The following is a 14,675-nucleotide window of genomic DNA, read 5'->3' on the forward strand; positions in this document are numbered from 1 at the left end:
CCAATAAGTCCCAGTAAGATCAATGTGTAATTTTAACCAAATCCATGACCTGACTCATCACCTGTATTACCCAAGCTACATTTAGGAGATTGGAATTACATAAACTCTCAGTCATACCCTGACTTTGATAAAGGGATTTTGTGACAATTAACTAAGCAACTCATTGAATGTCAAATTAATCTTGTTTCGTCAACAGTCTGCTAGGCTTATACTTTCCACCATTCATTATGAATTCAGTCAACAAATGTTTTAACACATCTGTTAAATCTTTACACCTGAGTCATAAATACAGACAATGCAAGCAGTGGAGTCACACTGAAAAAAATACCAAAGAAAATAAGAAATTATTCATTTAATTGAATAGTTTTTATAGTTTGGGCCCATAGAGAGCGCAGGCCCTGCAAAATTGTGTTGAGTGGAAAACCGGGCCTAGTTTGCTACTTCAGAAAAGCACCTGTAATCAAAGATGAACTGAAATTAATCTTAAGGTGGTACCATTTGCTTAATATGGCCTTGAAAAGGCAAAACTTTCTCTTTCATGGTTTTACCTGGGTAAAATAGCTACTAGCAATCTACAACACAATTATATGCTTACTATATATACACATAAAAACTATAAAAACTATTCAATTAAATTAATAATTTCTTATTTTCTTTGGTATTTTTTTCATATACAGGTATGCAATGATGATTGCTGGGTAATATGCATGTTGCTGTCCAATGTCAAGTCCAGAGGATGGTTGTCAGGGCCAACAAGGCCTTCTCTTCTGGCCTAGTGATGTCACAATCAAAAAAGTATATATTTTCCTATATTTTCATTACTGCTATATGTATTCTACAAAGTTTGTTCCCATCACTCTATTAACCTAATTTCATTGTTATTCTCTCCCTCTGTTGCACTTCTTGCAGTGCTAAGAGCTACAAATCATAGCTTTTATCAGAATTTTCACCTGTGCTGTCTTCAGAATTTTGAGTGAATCCCCTCTGCTGTTGAAGAAAATGGGGCCGATTTTGTTGATTGTCATATTCTTTAATCAATCGGTTTTTGAGTTTGCCATGTTAGGCGTATTCTTTGACACAGCAGAGCCTTCTAGCTCGCCTAGCTTTTTTCGTGTTGTGTACTCGGAGGGCCAGTGAACTAACTGAATGAAAACTAGCTAGCACATAATATAGCAACGTCTGAAGTTTATTTAAACATTCTTTTGTGACATTTAGATATTTAGATGTAGTGCTTTAGATTTTTTCTGTTGTTTTTTTAACAATGGCTGAAGGAGGAGGGTAAATGGATTTGGTGCCAGATTTACTTGCAAATCCTTTTTCGAGAAGGACCTTTCAATAAAATGTGGATATTGTGAGGAAGGGTCGACCAACCACCTAGCTAGAAGCCCTGTCCCAGTCAGGGAAAGGATTTGTGTGGCACTTTCAATCCAGCATCAAAGGAACATTGTTGTTCTGAGTTTGTTGTTGTTTCTTTGGTAATGACATTGATTTGGGCAATGCAATGTCTATTTGTGATGCAGCATTTTGTCATACTGCGTAAAATTGGTACATCCATGATGGTTTCAGTCGCCATGTATTCATGTTTCTCTTTGACCTCTCTACTTTCCCAATAAAATAGCCTAAGTAACTCATTCAACTGTAAAATCCAACAATTTTTTTTGTAAAATATATACAACAAAAAATTAAGACCACTGCACCTTTTTCTTTCCTTTCCAAAAAAGTTGAATGGGAAGTTGAGTCTCTTAATTTTAACCCTTCTGTTCCTCACTCAAAACCTCCCTTTTCAACTTTTTTGGAAAGGAAAGAAAAGGGTGCAGTGGTCTCTTCATTTTTTCCGGACCTGTGTATGCCTAATTGTGTGTGTGTGTGTGTGTTTGTAAGCTTCATAACTAGTAACTAGCATACACTCGGGCCCGTCATAATAGTGTGCACTAGGGCCTGTCATAACTACCTTACGCCAACGCTTTACACACTTTTCCCACCTAATTCTTCTATATCCAATTGTGTCTACGACTCTGTTTCATTGCAACAAGGGTTCAAGATCTCAAACAAGCCTTTCTCGAAGACATCTGTGTGGAGGTGAGGGCATGCTTACTAACTTGACAAATTCAGTTAGCTTGGCAGGCATCCGTGCTGCCTGAAGGAGTCACCAGAGTGTGATGAGACTGGTCAATTCCTGCTGACGATGCCTCCCTGGCCAATTGGCATCACCAATGGGAATTACCAGCCACCCATCAGCACGGCAAGACTTCCGCCTAGACAGAAGTGGTCAGCTTGGTGCAACAAGTGTGCCACCTGGGAGACCTATCTCCTAATTTCAAAGTATTTCTGATATTACTGCCCCCAAGTGGCAGTTTGTGACACCCCAAAAAAATATGACAGCCCTACAAAAGAGAAGTGGATCCTAGCGTCACACACAGAGACTGCTTTCTGTTCCAATAAATAAAATGAAATACGAACAAAATATGTTTTTAGAACGTTAAAACTGGTCAGTTAAATGGGATTTCAAATACATATCTAAAAATAATGACAGATAATCAGAGAAATGCAGACAGCTAGACTTTCAGCACTACTTTCAGAGCGGGCTTGCATGCTGTCTCAACAGGTCCCTGTACCCACCAGGACAAGACACAAAACTAATTACTAAAAGTATCATGACCGCCCATACAGGTCTGAGACTGTGTTCACCAAAGACAGCATATCAAAACATGCCTCATCTTTCCACCTCACTGCTTAGCGTGAACATTAAGGGAGTGCGAGGAGACACCACTGCACTTCCTGTCTGCCTGCTCAGTCTGATCCTGGGTCTGCTAGTGCAGGTGACAGGAGACCTGGCATGGACCAGGCAAACACACAGGCCAGATGGTTCCAGACCCTCACACTGTCAAGGTGGGCCAGCTCAACCCCTCTCTCTCTCTCTCTTTCTATCTCTCCCCTTTGCTATTCATCATTAAACCCCCTGGAAAATGAATGAAGCTGGTAGTCCCTTAGTTATCCTTTCCAGAGGGGAAAAAATTAGGAATAAAAAAGGAACAAACCATTACAGAAGTATTTTTATTAGTTTATATAGTGTTGACAAATACCTCCTGACCCATTTCGGTGCACATGCATCACTGTATGTAATATGTCACTGTAACAGGTTTTAGTTCAGAGATCCTTCAGCAAACCTTGACAACAGGTGCAGCAGAAGCCATGTTCCCCCAGGGAGACGCCAGGTCTACCGCTGATAATTGGCGAGCGGGGCGTTGCATGAAACTGCGGCAGAGAGTCGTAACACCGATGGTTGGGTATGTGTGTGTGTGTGTGTGTGTATGTGTGCGAGGGGGGAGTGGCGGTGGCAGTCCCTGAAGACAATGGACACATGAGCTCCAAGCATAGGAGGTGGAGGGGGGGTGGGGGGGGGTCATTAAACTGGAAACCAGGAACCATATGGGAAAGAGAATTTGAAATGATTCCCCATAGCAAGACTCGCCCAGCAGTACAACTAAACCTATCTCACTTTCTCTCCATCTCTCTCTCTTTCTCTCCATCCATCTCTCTATTTCCCTCTCCCTCGCTCCCTCTCTCCCTCTAGGAGATGCAATTAATTCGGATCGAGTCTGCCAAGAGTGCGGAGATAGAGGGATGTGGGGTGCACCCTCACATTGGGTGGGGAGTACGGTCTCACAGTCACAGAACCAGAACCAGACTCCTCGTCTCCTCCGGTCCGCGACATCACAAAACGCCTCCCTTTCTCTCCTCCCTCCCCCTCTATCTCATTCCAGGCCCTGCATCTCCCCCGGTCTCACAGTGTCTGAGGAGCAGAGCAAAGCAGAGAAGGCTCAATACATCTGATCTACACACAGAAGCCCTGGGAGACATGCAGCTCTGCACAGTAAACACACACTCACACAAAACACACACACACACACACACACAGGAACGTACATCAGCCACACTAGATCAACACCACTTAAATGCATCCAAAGCCATATCAGGGGACAAAACAGTTGTACCAAGAACATCAAAGTATATTCGAAAACATGTACAGAGTAGCTAGAAGCAGCTAAGCTAGGCTAGTCCAAATCTCCCTGAATGTTTACAGTGATGGAAGTGCCCCCTGTCAGCCGGTGAGTCATCCGTGTTCCTCCACATTGTTCTCCCCAGGCCAGAAGGTGCTATAGGGGGATGAACCGCAGGTGAGGAGAGCCGAGGGCTGCCCGGGTGAGGAGGGGATCGGTGGCGCTGCACGGTGTGGGAAACGTGTCATGGTAAACAAAGCACGTACCATGCAAAACGTAGGAGGGAGCGTAGCTGAGGGCCAGCGAGGCCGTCGATACCAGGGAAATTGATTGTAATCAAGCGAGCTGCAGCGAGTGAGCAGAGAGCACAGTCGTCGACTCTCTCCTCCTCTCCTCCACCTTCAACCAGCCTCTCCATATGTGTGCTCCTCTTGATTTTTGTTTTCAAAGGCAGTAAAAACAAGGGAGAAACCTGTGGAAAGCTGTGCATTCTTCAAGCTGTCACTTGTGTGTGTCCATTACAACAAATGATAAATGCCACAGTTTCAACGACAATTACTTTTCACTTTTACCTTTTAAAATTAGTAAAACTGAGCCACGTGTGCCTCGTATCTGTCATCTTTTCAACTAGACCTAAGCCTTTCCCCTTTTGTTGTTTCTACATCTCATGTCGTCAAAAGAATCATCCGGATGTACGCATAACCTATGTAAGTGGACCTAACAAATTACCTAAGAACCGGAAGGAAGGTGAAGGTCCACGGCTTTTTCCTCCCCTCGCTCGCTGCACCATAATTTCTCATTTGAAGACGCTGGCGTACCTGGCTGTTCGGCTGTGCTGTTAAAAGCGCTGGCCCAATTATAGCATAACACCTAGCCTTACGGTTACCATGGCTGCACAATGCATCTGTCCCGCGGGACGCACCGTGGAGGAACGAGCGTCTTATCAACCATCACCCTGGTAATAGCACTCCCCCGAGTCTCAGCCGCTGCGTCAGGCCTTAACGAGAACCCTGGGTGAAATCTCTCTCCCATTCGAGCCACAGCCATTGATTTGGGCTTAATCTGTTTCTGTGTGTCCCCGTATCCCTGCGTGTATGTATGTGTGTGTGTGTGTGTGTGTGTGTGTGTGTGTGTGTGTGTGTGTGTGTGTGTGTGGCTTATGCGCAAGTCAAGCTCGGATGAGCTTGGATTTGTATGTATTTTAGTGGGTGGGTAAATCTTAAATCATCTCTTTCCCTCTGTCTGTCTGTCTGTCAGTCTCTGTCTTTCTCTCTTCCTATATCTTTTTCTCTGTATGTTTGTGTACAGTGGTATAAATTGTTCTTTGTTTTTACAGGTGTGTACATCACACTTCGTTCCCGTTCTGCAGACCAACACTGTTATTTCTGTTTAAGAAATGAAGCTCCCACACTGTGCTCAGTATGTGCTATTCGGAATACAGTCCTTTTGTCTGGTTAGGTTGGTGTTGTTTAATGTTAATGTAGTTGAATTTGCTAAACATTAATATGAATTTTTAGTTTCCGATAGCCTGAATATATGAATGTTTGAATAGTGTCTCTAGCTTGACTGGTTCAAGAGTTGTCACTGCTGCTTAGCTGTTCTATACAAATTGAAAGTGTTTATGATTTATAACTAACCTATAAGTTACTTAAAGACCCATTTACTTGGCTCCTAGATTTTTTCTATGTTAATGATATCTGATCCCTGTCACCACATGCCTTAGCCCAGTTCCCAAGTCACCAACAGCAACATACTGTAAATCCAGCAATTTCCTGCAAACCCCAACCCTGTTATTTGCATATCTTAGTCATATGACCTTTGACCTGTATACACTAATAATGCTTCAGACAAAAGTAGTCTGCTCTAGTCCCATTATCTTTTTTTCTTTCAACGGACGTGTTTCCAGAAAGGATAGGAACAAACAATAGACTTCCATCCTGACCTGTTACCTGCATGAACCTTGGGAATCATTGCAAGCCATCCTCATGGAAAATAGGTTTACCTCAGTGCCCAAGCCTCAACATTCATATAAACCACATCTGTACTTCTGTACATCAGACCTAACATTATGACAGACAGGGTGCACACCTGCATTGCTAAACCAATGCTAGAGAAAATAAAACAGGTCTTCTGCTACATGCTAGCCCCAGTTCACATAAAAATAGGTGTTCTTCTGCATTTGTGCCCCAGTACTACAACAAACCATGTCTACACCTGAACCTAAAATATGTGCCAGAGGCTGAATACACCTGTAAAATATCCACAAGAAAAAGGTTTACATCCGTGGTCATGTCCCAATACTCTGATTAACTAGGTAACCTTGTTACTATTGAGCAAAACTCAAGTAAACCATTGTTTAAGAGACAGTAAGCAAACTTATTGACGTAATATTTGTTAAATTACACATGGGCAGTGCCTCCTTACATAGCCACATATGTTTAACATTTCACCGATTTAAACAAATGCAAAGACTAATGCATAATAGTCAAATGCTATGTGAGATCATCTTATAGCAGTGTTCCTCATACCAGGTCTTCATATTGTGGCCGGTCGGTGGAGGAATGCTTGCCGGTCTATGGAAAATACCTCATGAAAAAGTCCCATTGATTGCACACGTTGCGCACATATAAACTGCGTTGACCATTATTTAGCGGTTGGCACATACAGAGTGCTTTGAATTTTACTCATAAAAATTTTACTCTAGGTTTTCGAACTGTTGGAGTTTCAGCTATTAGTCATAGCTTTAAGACTATGATGAGTCTTCAAGGTTTGATTCCCAGGAATATACGTGTTGTCCGTTTCTCTATGATGAGTCTTCAAGCTTTAAGGGACTGGGGCAAATCCACAATTGAAAGCAATGCATGTCTTCTTTTCTTCAATCAATGATTACTTGATGATCTTTCAAAATGTTCTATTGAACATCCCAAAACCATTTTAATTTTCAATATCATTGACTACAAACTATAAACCAAACAGAATAAAACAATTCTGTTTGGTTTACATATCTTACAAAATATTTTGCGTATTTTGGTGTGTTGAATATAAAACCTAGGTTTCGACCCTACTAAGGAGGTTTTCCTAGGCACTGAGTATCAGTATCTTGTTGCTTGCTTATAGGGATTTCAAGCTGGTAATCTGTACTTTGTGACAACTACTGATGTAAATATTATGGGATTAGCCTAAAGCCCAAATACACTTTTGTTTAATCACGTAATTGTTTCCAATATCCCCAGTATGTCCTAAAATAGCAAATGAAATTATTTGACGGACCATGTTATGACTAAGTTAAAACAATTCTCTGTGTATCATAGATAAATAAAATAATAAAAAACTGTCTTTAATAAAAAAGCGATGGACAATATTTTTCTAAAGCAATCAGTCCGCAGGCCATGCTTAGCTCTGTGGCAGAATTTTTTTTGAGAAACTGCTGTATATTATATTTAACTACATTTAATTGAAAATAGTACATTAACATCAAATGTTGAAACTGAGACACTATATGGTTTATGGAAAAATACATTACCATTTTTTATTCTATGTTGATTCTATGTCTATGTTATTCTATCTTGCTGTAGTTTGGAAAAAAATTTTTTTATTATTCTTACTTCAATTAGGATTTCAGCTTTCAGGGTCTCTTCTGTCGTATTTATCGTTTCATAATGCGCCAAATGTTTTCAATGGGTGACAGGTCTGGACTGCTGGCAGGCCAGTTTAGCATCCCGACTCTTTTACTACAGAGCTGTAATATGTGTAGAATGTGGTTTGGCATTGTCTTGCTGAAATAAGCAAGGCCTTCCCTGAAAAAGACTGCTTGCATTTTCTGGATGGCAGCATATGTTGCTCCAAAACCTGTATATATTGTTCAGCATTAATGGGGCCTTCACAGATGTGCAAGTCACCCATTCCATGTGCACTAATGCACCCCCATACCATCACAGATGCTGGCTTTTGAACTGTGTGCTGATAAGAATCCAGATGGTCCCTCTCATCTTTAGTCCGGAGGACATGGCGTCAAATTTTGATCTGTCAGACCACAGAACAGTTTTCCACTTCACCTAAGTCCATCTTAAATGAGCTTGGGCCCAGATAAGGTGGCAGCGTTTCTGGATCTTGTTTATATATGGTTTCGTCTTTGCATGGTAGAGTTTCAACTTGCATTTGTAGATGCAGCGACATACTGTGTTCACAGAAAATGGTTTTCGGAAGTGTTCTTGAGCCACTACAGAATTGTGTCTGTTTTTAATGCAGTGCTGTCTGAAGGCCTGAAGATCATGGCCATCCAAAATTGGTTTTCGGCCTTGTAACCTGCGTACAGAGATTTTTACGGATTCTCTGTATCTTCTAATGATATTATGTACCATATATGATGAACTCCTCTAACTCTTTGCAATTTTACATTGAGAAGCATTATTCTTAAATTGTTGCACTATTAGCCTGTGCAGTCTTTCACAGAGTGGTGAACCCCTCCTTATCTTTATTTCTGAAAGACTCATCCTCTCTGGGATGCTCTTTTTATACCCAATCATGTTATTGGCCTGTTGCCAATTTACAGAATAAGTTGTGAGATGTTGAACCAGTTATTTTTCATAGCATTACACAACTTTTCCACTCTTTTGTTGCCCCTGTCCCAATTTTTTTGAAACGTGTTGCTGGCATCAAATTCAATGTGGGCATATATTTTTCAAGAAACAATAACATTTCTCAGTTTCAACATTTGATATGTTGTCTTTGTACTATTTTCTATTGAATGTAGGGTTTAACTGATTTGCACATAATTGTATTCTGTTTTTCTTTACATTTTACATAGCGTCCCAACTTTTTGGAAACAGGGTTGTACATTTCAATCAACTGAAGTAATAAGTAATCTGCGGTTATTAAAATACACATAATAAATTACAGCCATAGTGTTATCTCATTGTTCACAAATGTGATTTTAAGATATGTATGTCCATTTACTACAAGCATCAGGGATTCAATGTATTTCTAATGAAGGCACATATGTAAACTAGTCCCTAACATGTCAAAGAACATATTATACTAGCCTGGCCAATACACAAAAGGACATATAGAGCTGGCGTCAGACAAACTAGTTGATTACAGACTTGTGGTACCAAATGTCTCTTTATAAGTATACCTTGGAGATTCAGGCTCATGGTCCTGTGACCATGTTCATGCTGGATATGTTAATGTATTTGTTGATTAGTACAACTGTCACTTCTAAAGACCTTGTAAGTCCTCTTAAAACTGATTGACAAGACCCTGTAACATCCTTCAAAACGATTGACAAGACCCAGTAAGGTCCTCATAAAACCGATTGACAAGATCTTTTAACATCTTTCTAAAACAATTGACAAGATACAGTAAAGTCCTTTTAAACCGACTGAGAGGACCCTGTAAAGTTCTCTTAAAACTGATTGACAAGACCCTGTAAAGTTCTCTTAAAACTGATTGACAAGACCCTGTAAAGTTCTCTTAAAACTGATTGACAAGACCCTGTAGTTTCCTTCTAAACCGATTGACAAGACCCTGTAACGTGTTTCTAAAATGATTGACAAGTCCCTGTTAAGTCTTGGTTACACTTTACTTTGAGAGTCCCAATATCCAACTTTAGATGTTCTATAGATAGTAATACTGTCAACAAATTTTAAACAAACTATTGGTTGATAAACAATTGCTTGCTAAAGTTAAGGTTAGGTTTAGAATAAGGTTTTGGGTAAGGGATACGGTTAGAGTTAGAGATAGAATGACGGTTAGGATATAGATAATGGTTAGGGTTAGTAGATAGTTAAGAATCTGTAGAGCATCTAGAGACTTACTTTTGGAACTCTCAAAATAAACAGTCACCAAAGTATTTTTGACCAGACTGACAAGACCCTGTAAAGGTCTCTTAAAACTGATTGACAAGACTCAGTAGTTTCCTTCTACACCAATTGACAAGACCCTGTAAAGTCCTCTTACAACCGATTGACAACATCCTGTAACATCCTTCTAAACCGATTTAAAAGACCCTGTGATGTCCTCTTAAAACTGATTGCCAATATCCTGAAAGTCCTCTTAAAGCTGATTGTCCCTATTGTGATTGGTGGTATTAAATGGGATGGGTAGGATCAAGATAGTTAAATGGCCAAGCAGTCAACCATTTTACATAGAAACCACTATTTTCATGAGGTTCACGTTTAAACATGTAAAATGCTTTTTATTCAAAAAGCACTTAAGCACCAAAACTAATTTGGCAACAAATCTAAGTTTGGTCAGTTTGAACAGCTCAACTTGTTGTTTTTGAGTTGAAGGGGTTTCCAACCAAACAAGTCCATGTTTTAGTAGCTTGCCAAACAATTCTGGATGTAAATGCTATTTTCACATTTCACCGCAAACTGTCACAGAAAATCTAACAAGTATCAAATACTGCAAGCGCCCAGCAACTATCTAATCAATGCAACACTGACTACACCCCACTTCTGTTAGCCATTATTGGCTTAAAAACACAATATCTGCCAATTAATTTCCAGCAATGTTGCCCCTGTGTGTGTTACACACGTCTGTCACTCTGTGTGTAACCATTTGCTAATGATATTAGTCCTGTGGGTGACACAATACTTGAACCTTTTCCCCCAAACCATTTCAAGACTAACAAAAAACGCTTGCTGACAGAAGTATATAATGGGTAAGTATCTATTTGGTATTATTGGAAACTTTGCCATGAAATGAGCAGCAGCAGCAGAACAGAAATATCAAGACATGCACAATCCTCTTTGCATGAGGCCAGTTAAAGTGCTGGATACGGCAATTACACACAATTATGTAAATGTGTTTGTTTTCTTTTAAAACTGAGGGACGGTTTTGTGAACAAAGATTTAGCCTAGTCCTGGACTATATCAAGCTCAATGGAGATTGATTTTTTTAGTCCAGGATTAGGCTTAATCTGTCATAGACTAATTCAGTCAAATAAAAAACATAACTTGTGGAAAAAAATATTAACTATATTAAGATATTTGGTAGTGTAAGAGCAGTGGCAAATCCAAATCCTTTACATTAAAGCTTTATTGAGTTGTTTAAAAATTCAAAAAGCATAAAATATATATTTCTTTAAAGTCTAACAAGCAAGATGGGGTGTTATACATTGTTCATCAACATTGGTTTGGTGTTGAGAGCTTAACAGTTTAAGTGGAAATGCATACCACTGAGAAAAAAATCCTGATGTGTATATATAAGGCACTTTAACTGCTATTGGAATGCATTGGGAGCTCATTTAGATATAGTTGCCACTCAAAAAGTATAAATGCTATCACAATTATTGGGTAAAGTTGGGTCCGTCTGACAATTAGGTTTTGTGATAAATAATTAAAGCGTTCAAGCGAATGAAATAAATCAAACAATAATCCCCAAGTACATTTGACGTACTTGCTCGTCTGCTTTAAAGTATTTATGAAATGCAGTGAGGTTTTGTAATGGTAGTGACTGACATTGCAAAGGTATTGACCGGTTATAGTTTAAGAAGCAGGTAATGTCATGTGATGTCTGAGGGATTTCTACAGACACCCCGGTTTATTTTCTGTTCATTTACATGGTCCTTGGCCTGTATGCAAGTCATACAACCAGAAAGATGAATGAAGAAACTCTTTGTTTCTTCTCTTACAAAAAGGAAATGATTAAAACCTGCAAATGATGTGACAAAGTATTGTATGATTCCTGGCCCATCGATGTCCTCCTGTTACAGTCGGACGTCGATATGATCTTAGCTGTGGTATGGCTAACAGGAAACAGGAATAGCTTGCCGGTGTCACAAAGGCAATGTCTTTGTAGCACCATCCTAGCAGCCTGCCATAGCTCACACACATAAACACAGGACTGAACCCCTGGGCGGTGGGAAGAAAGGTGTGCATAACATCGCTGCCTGAGATGAGGCAGACCTCCTGGTGCCCAGACCCACACACAGCGTGTATAATTGGGGGACTGCGGTCAGCTGCTGGATGCTAGTCAGCGTAACACATTCTGAGGCTGGAGTTTGACACTTCTTGTCCTCATAGGAGATACTGGCAAGGCCTGTTGGTAAGTAGCATGTACCTGAATTCCCCCCAAAAATTCAGGTACATTGTTTCTCCACTGTCACCTAATGGCAGCGTCGGTCAACTTTCAACGTTTACGCGTATTAGCTAAACAGTCTGCAATATTCATGGTGGTTAGTCGTCTCACCCCACCAAATGGTCATTTTCAATCCCTAAGCACTGTATCAGTGTGTGCTGGAAGAATGCATCTTCCTCTTTGTTTTTACGTGCAACGTTTAAGTCATTTCCTTTACATGGTAATAATAGCATTGCATCAGCTCCAACTATCTTCCCTGTGCAAGGAAGGAGTCGAGTGGAGCGGAGAGAGACGGGGTCTGTCGGCGCAGGGGCATTTGGATGGGGGAGGGTTCGTCTGCCGGCCAAGAGTGTGAGCGAATCAGTGCCGCTCAGTGTCTGCGAAGCGGTGATAAGATTCCGGGATTCTCCCACTGTGACAGGCCTGCTCATCCACCCTAGCACCACCCTTCTGTAGTGTAGAGAAACACCCACCCCACCCCCGCTCCCGACGGACCGGCAACTACACCGACCTCATTCAACTCGCCCCGCCAAGGGATCCTGGACACGGTTTGTATGGGGGGGGCGGAGGTTCATATCACACCAAAAGAATAGATTTGAATGAAGTTGATTCCATGTTGTACACCTGTAGGGCGAGTTGCTCTTGGGCCGCGTGGTCATCGTCCCCACCTAAAATCAGACCTATGGAAAAGTTGTCCTGCGCTCAGCAGCAGGCCGTCAAATGGGAGAACAACAATTAAACGGTGAGTCCACTGTCTTCCGACCTCCTACACACACACATAATCGGGCTCTCTCTGCTGTCTTCCTTTATTCCCCCCCCCCCCCCCCCGATGGCAGGTTGGGCAGTGAGCTGTGCGGCGCGGGCGGCGAGGAGCAGAGGAGGCGAGGACGGCGACTCGGCGCACATTAATAATGCAGCCCCCCCCCCAGCGCCACGGCAATGGCACCAGCCCAGCGCTGTCACCAGGGGGGAGCTGGGAATACGCACTCTCCAACCCTCGCACCGCCAAGCTGCTCACCAGCTCACACAGGCAGGCAGGCACAAACAAACACACACACACGAGCTAGCCCACCAGTCTGGGCCTCCACCATGGATACTCACTAATTAGAAAAACTCAGAAAACCTGTATCTACGTCCACACTGCTAACGGTAGCCAGGCTTCGGAGCTATCGGATATTTTCGTATTTGTAGTAATAGGAAATTCACCTTCATGCTGCCTGGACCTGACAAGGGTGGAGAAGAAAAAGAAGAGAAAAATACACATTTAGCCCACTGATAAATTCTCTGCAAGGCTGCAATGTTTTCCATTATAATGACATTGTCAAGTTGAGAAGCTGACTCCTGACATCCAAAATGTCCTTTTGCTTTTAAGAAGTCCTCTGTTTCGGCTTTGAGGATGAAGCTCCCCATCAGCGTTATTGAGTAAATATTAATTATTCATAGCTTTCTAATTGTGTATTTTTTTTAACCTGTATACTGTATGTCATGTGGTGTCAAGGGACCAGGAGAGGACATCTGAGAGGGGCGGAGAAGGTGACTCATAGGTTTAAAGGACATTCATTCCAGACAGAATCCTCTGTTTTTCATTTAGATTTAAGGTTGGTTTCACCTCAACATTACAACGCTACCTCAGTCTACCTAATGCAACAGTCTACATCGAAGCTTCTGGCATAAAGCTCTTGTCTGACTAATGGGTGCCTTTATAAGGGAATCGGGGGTTCTTTTCTCTCAGGGTGTTTGTCCCAATGTTAATTACTCCCAGTCCAAATACAGCTGTATAGTATTTTTTAAGTTCAAAATGTTGACTGTCTGTGAAACAACCCGGCCTATTCATGTCATAACTCTGAGGTGAAGGGATGACATTTTTTTCATAGCAAAAAAAATCTAGATTTTTTTAAATGTTTCATTATGGGAGTATCCATAAACAATTCTGTTTGTTCAAAGTTCATTGTCTCTATCAACTGTCGCTAACAACTCTTCAAAGAAAACCCTTCCTTGCCTCTCTCTTATGGGCACCTTTTATTCTGTCAAACACGTGCACACACCCAGACACACACAAAGGTTCTCAAAATGTTCTGTGTTATATACACTAGGAACGTCCCAGCCCCTGAGATCTTTCTTTCATAGAGTAGGATTGAACCTTGCCTCCTCCAATTCATGAAAATGTGACAATGTAAGACATCCATCCAGCGGCCGGTTTATTAAGGACAGTGTCACAGAGTATGTTTCGTGCAGATCACTTGAGTGAACCGCGCAGTCCCGAGGCCTCAACCTAAAAGAGCGTATTTGGGATGAGACGGAACGCTCTGTTGGGAGCAGATATGTACAGATACTGAGTGACGCCAGCATGGAAGAACACCCCTGTGGGTGTATTCAAATGTTTTCATGGCGAAATCACTTAACATAAGCTGGTTTACAACAATGTTGACCGCCACAAAGAACCACAAGGTTGTTTCCACTGTTTTCATAAGAACTACACAAATGAACTGCAACTCCCACTCTATGCTCATCTTTGGACAGCTAGCCTGTCAACAAAATAACGTTTTGTTTTGGATTTTCGGAAAGGAATTGCTGAAAATGTTCAGGAAAACT

The sequence above is a fragment of the Esox lucius genome, chromosome 7 (assembly GCF_011004845.1).
Source record: "Esox lucius isolate fEsoLuc1 chromosome 7, fEsoLuc1.pri, whole genome shotgun sequence".
Taxonomy (NCBI): domain Eukaryota; kingdom Metazoa; phylum Chordata; class Actinopteri; order Esociformes; family Esocidae; genus Esox; species Esox lucius.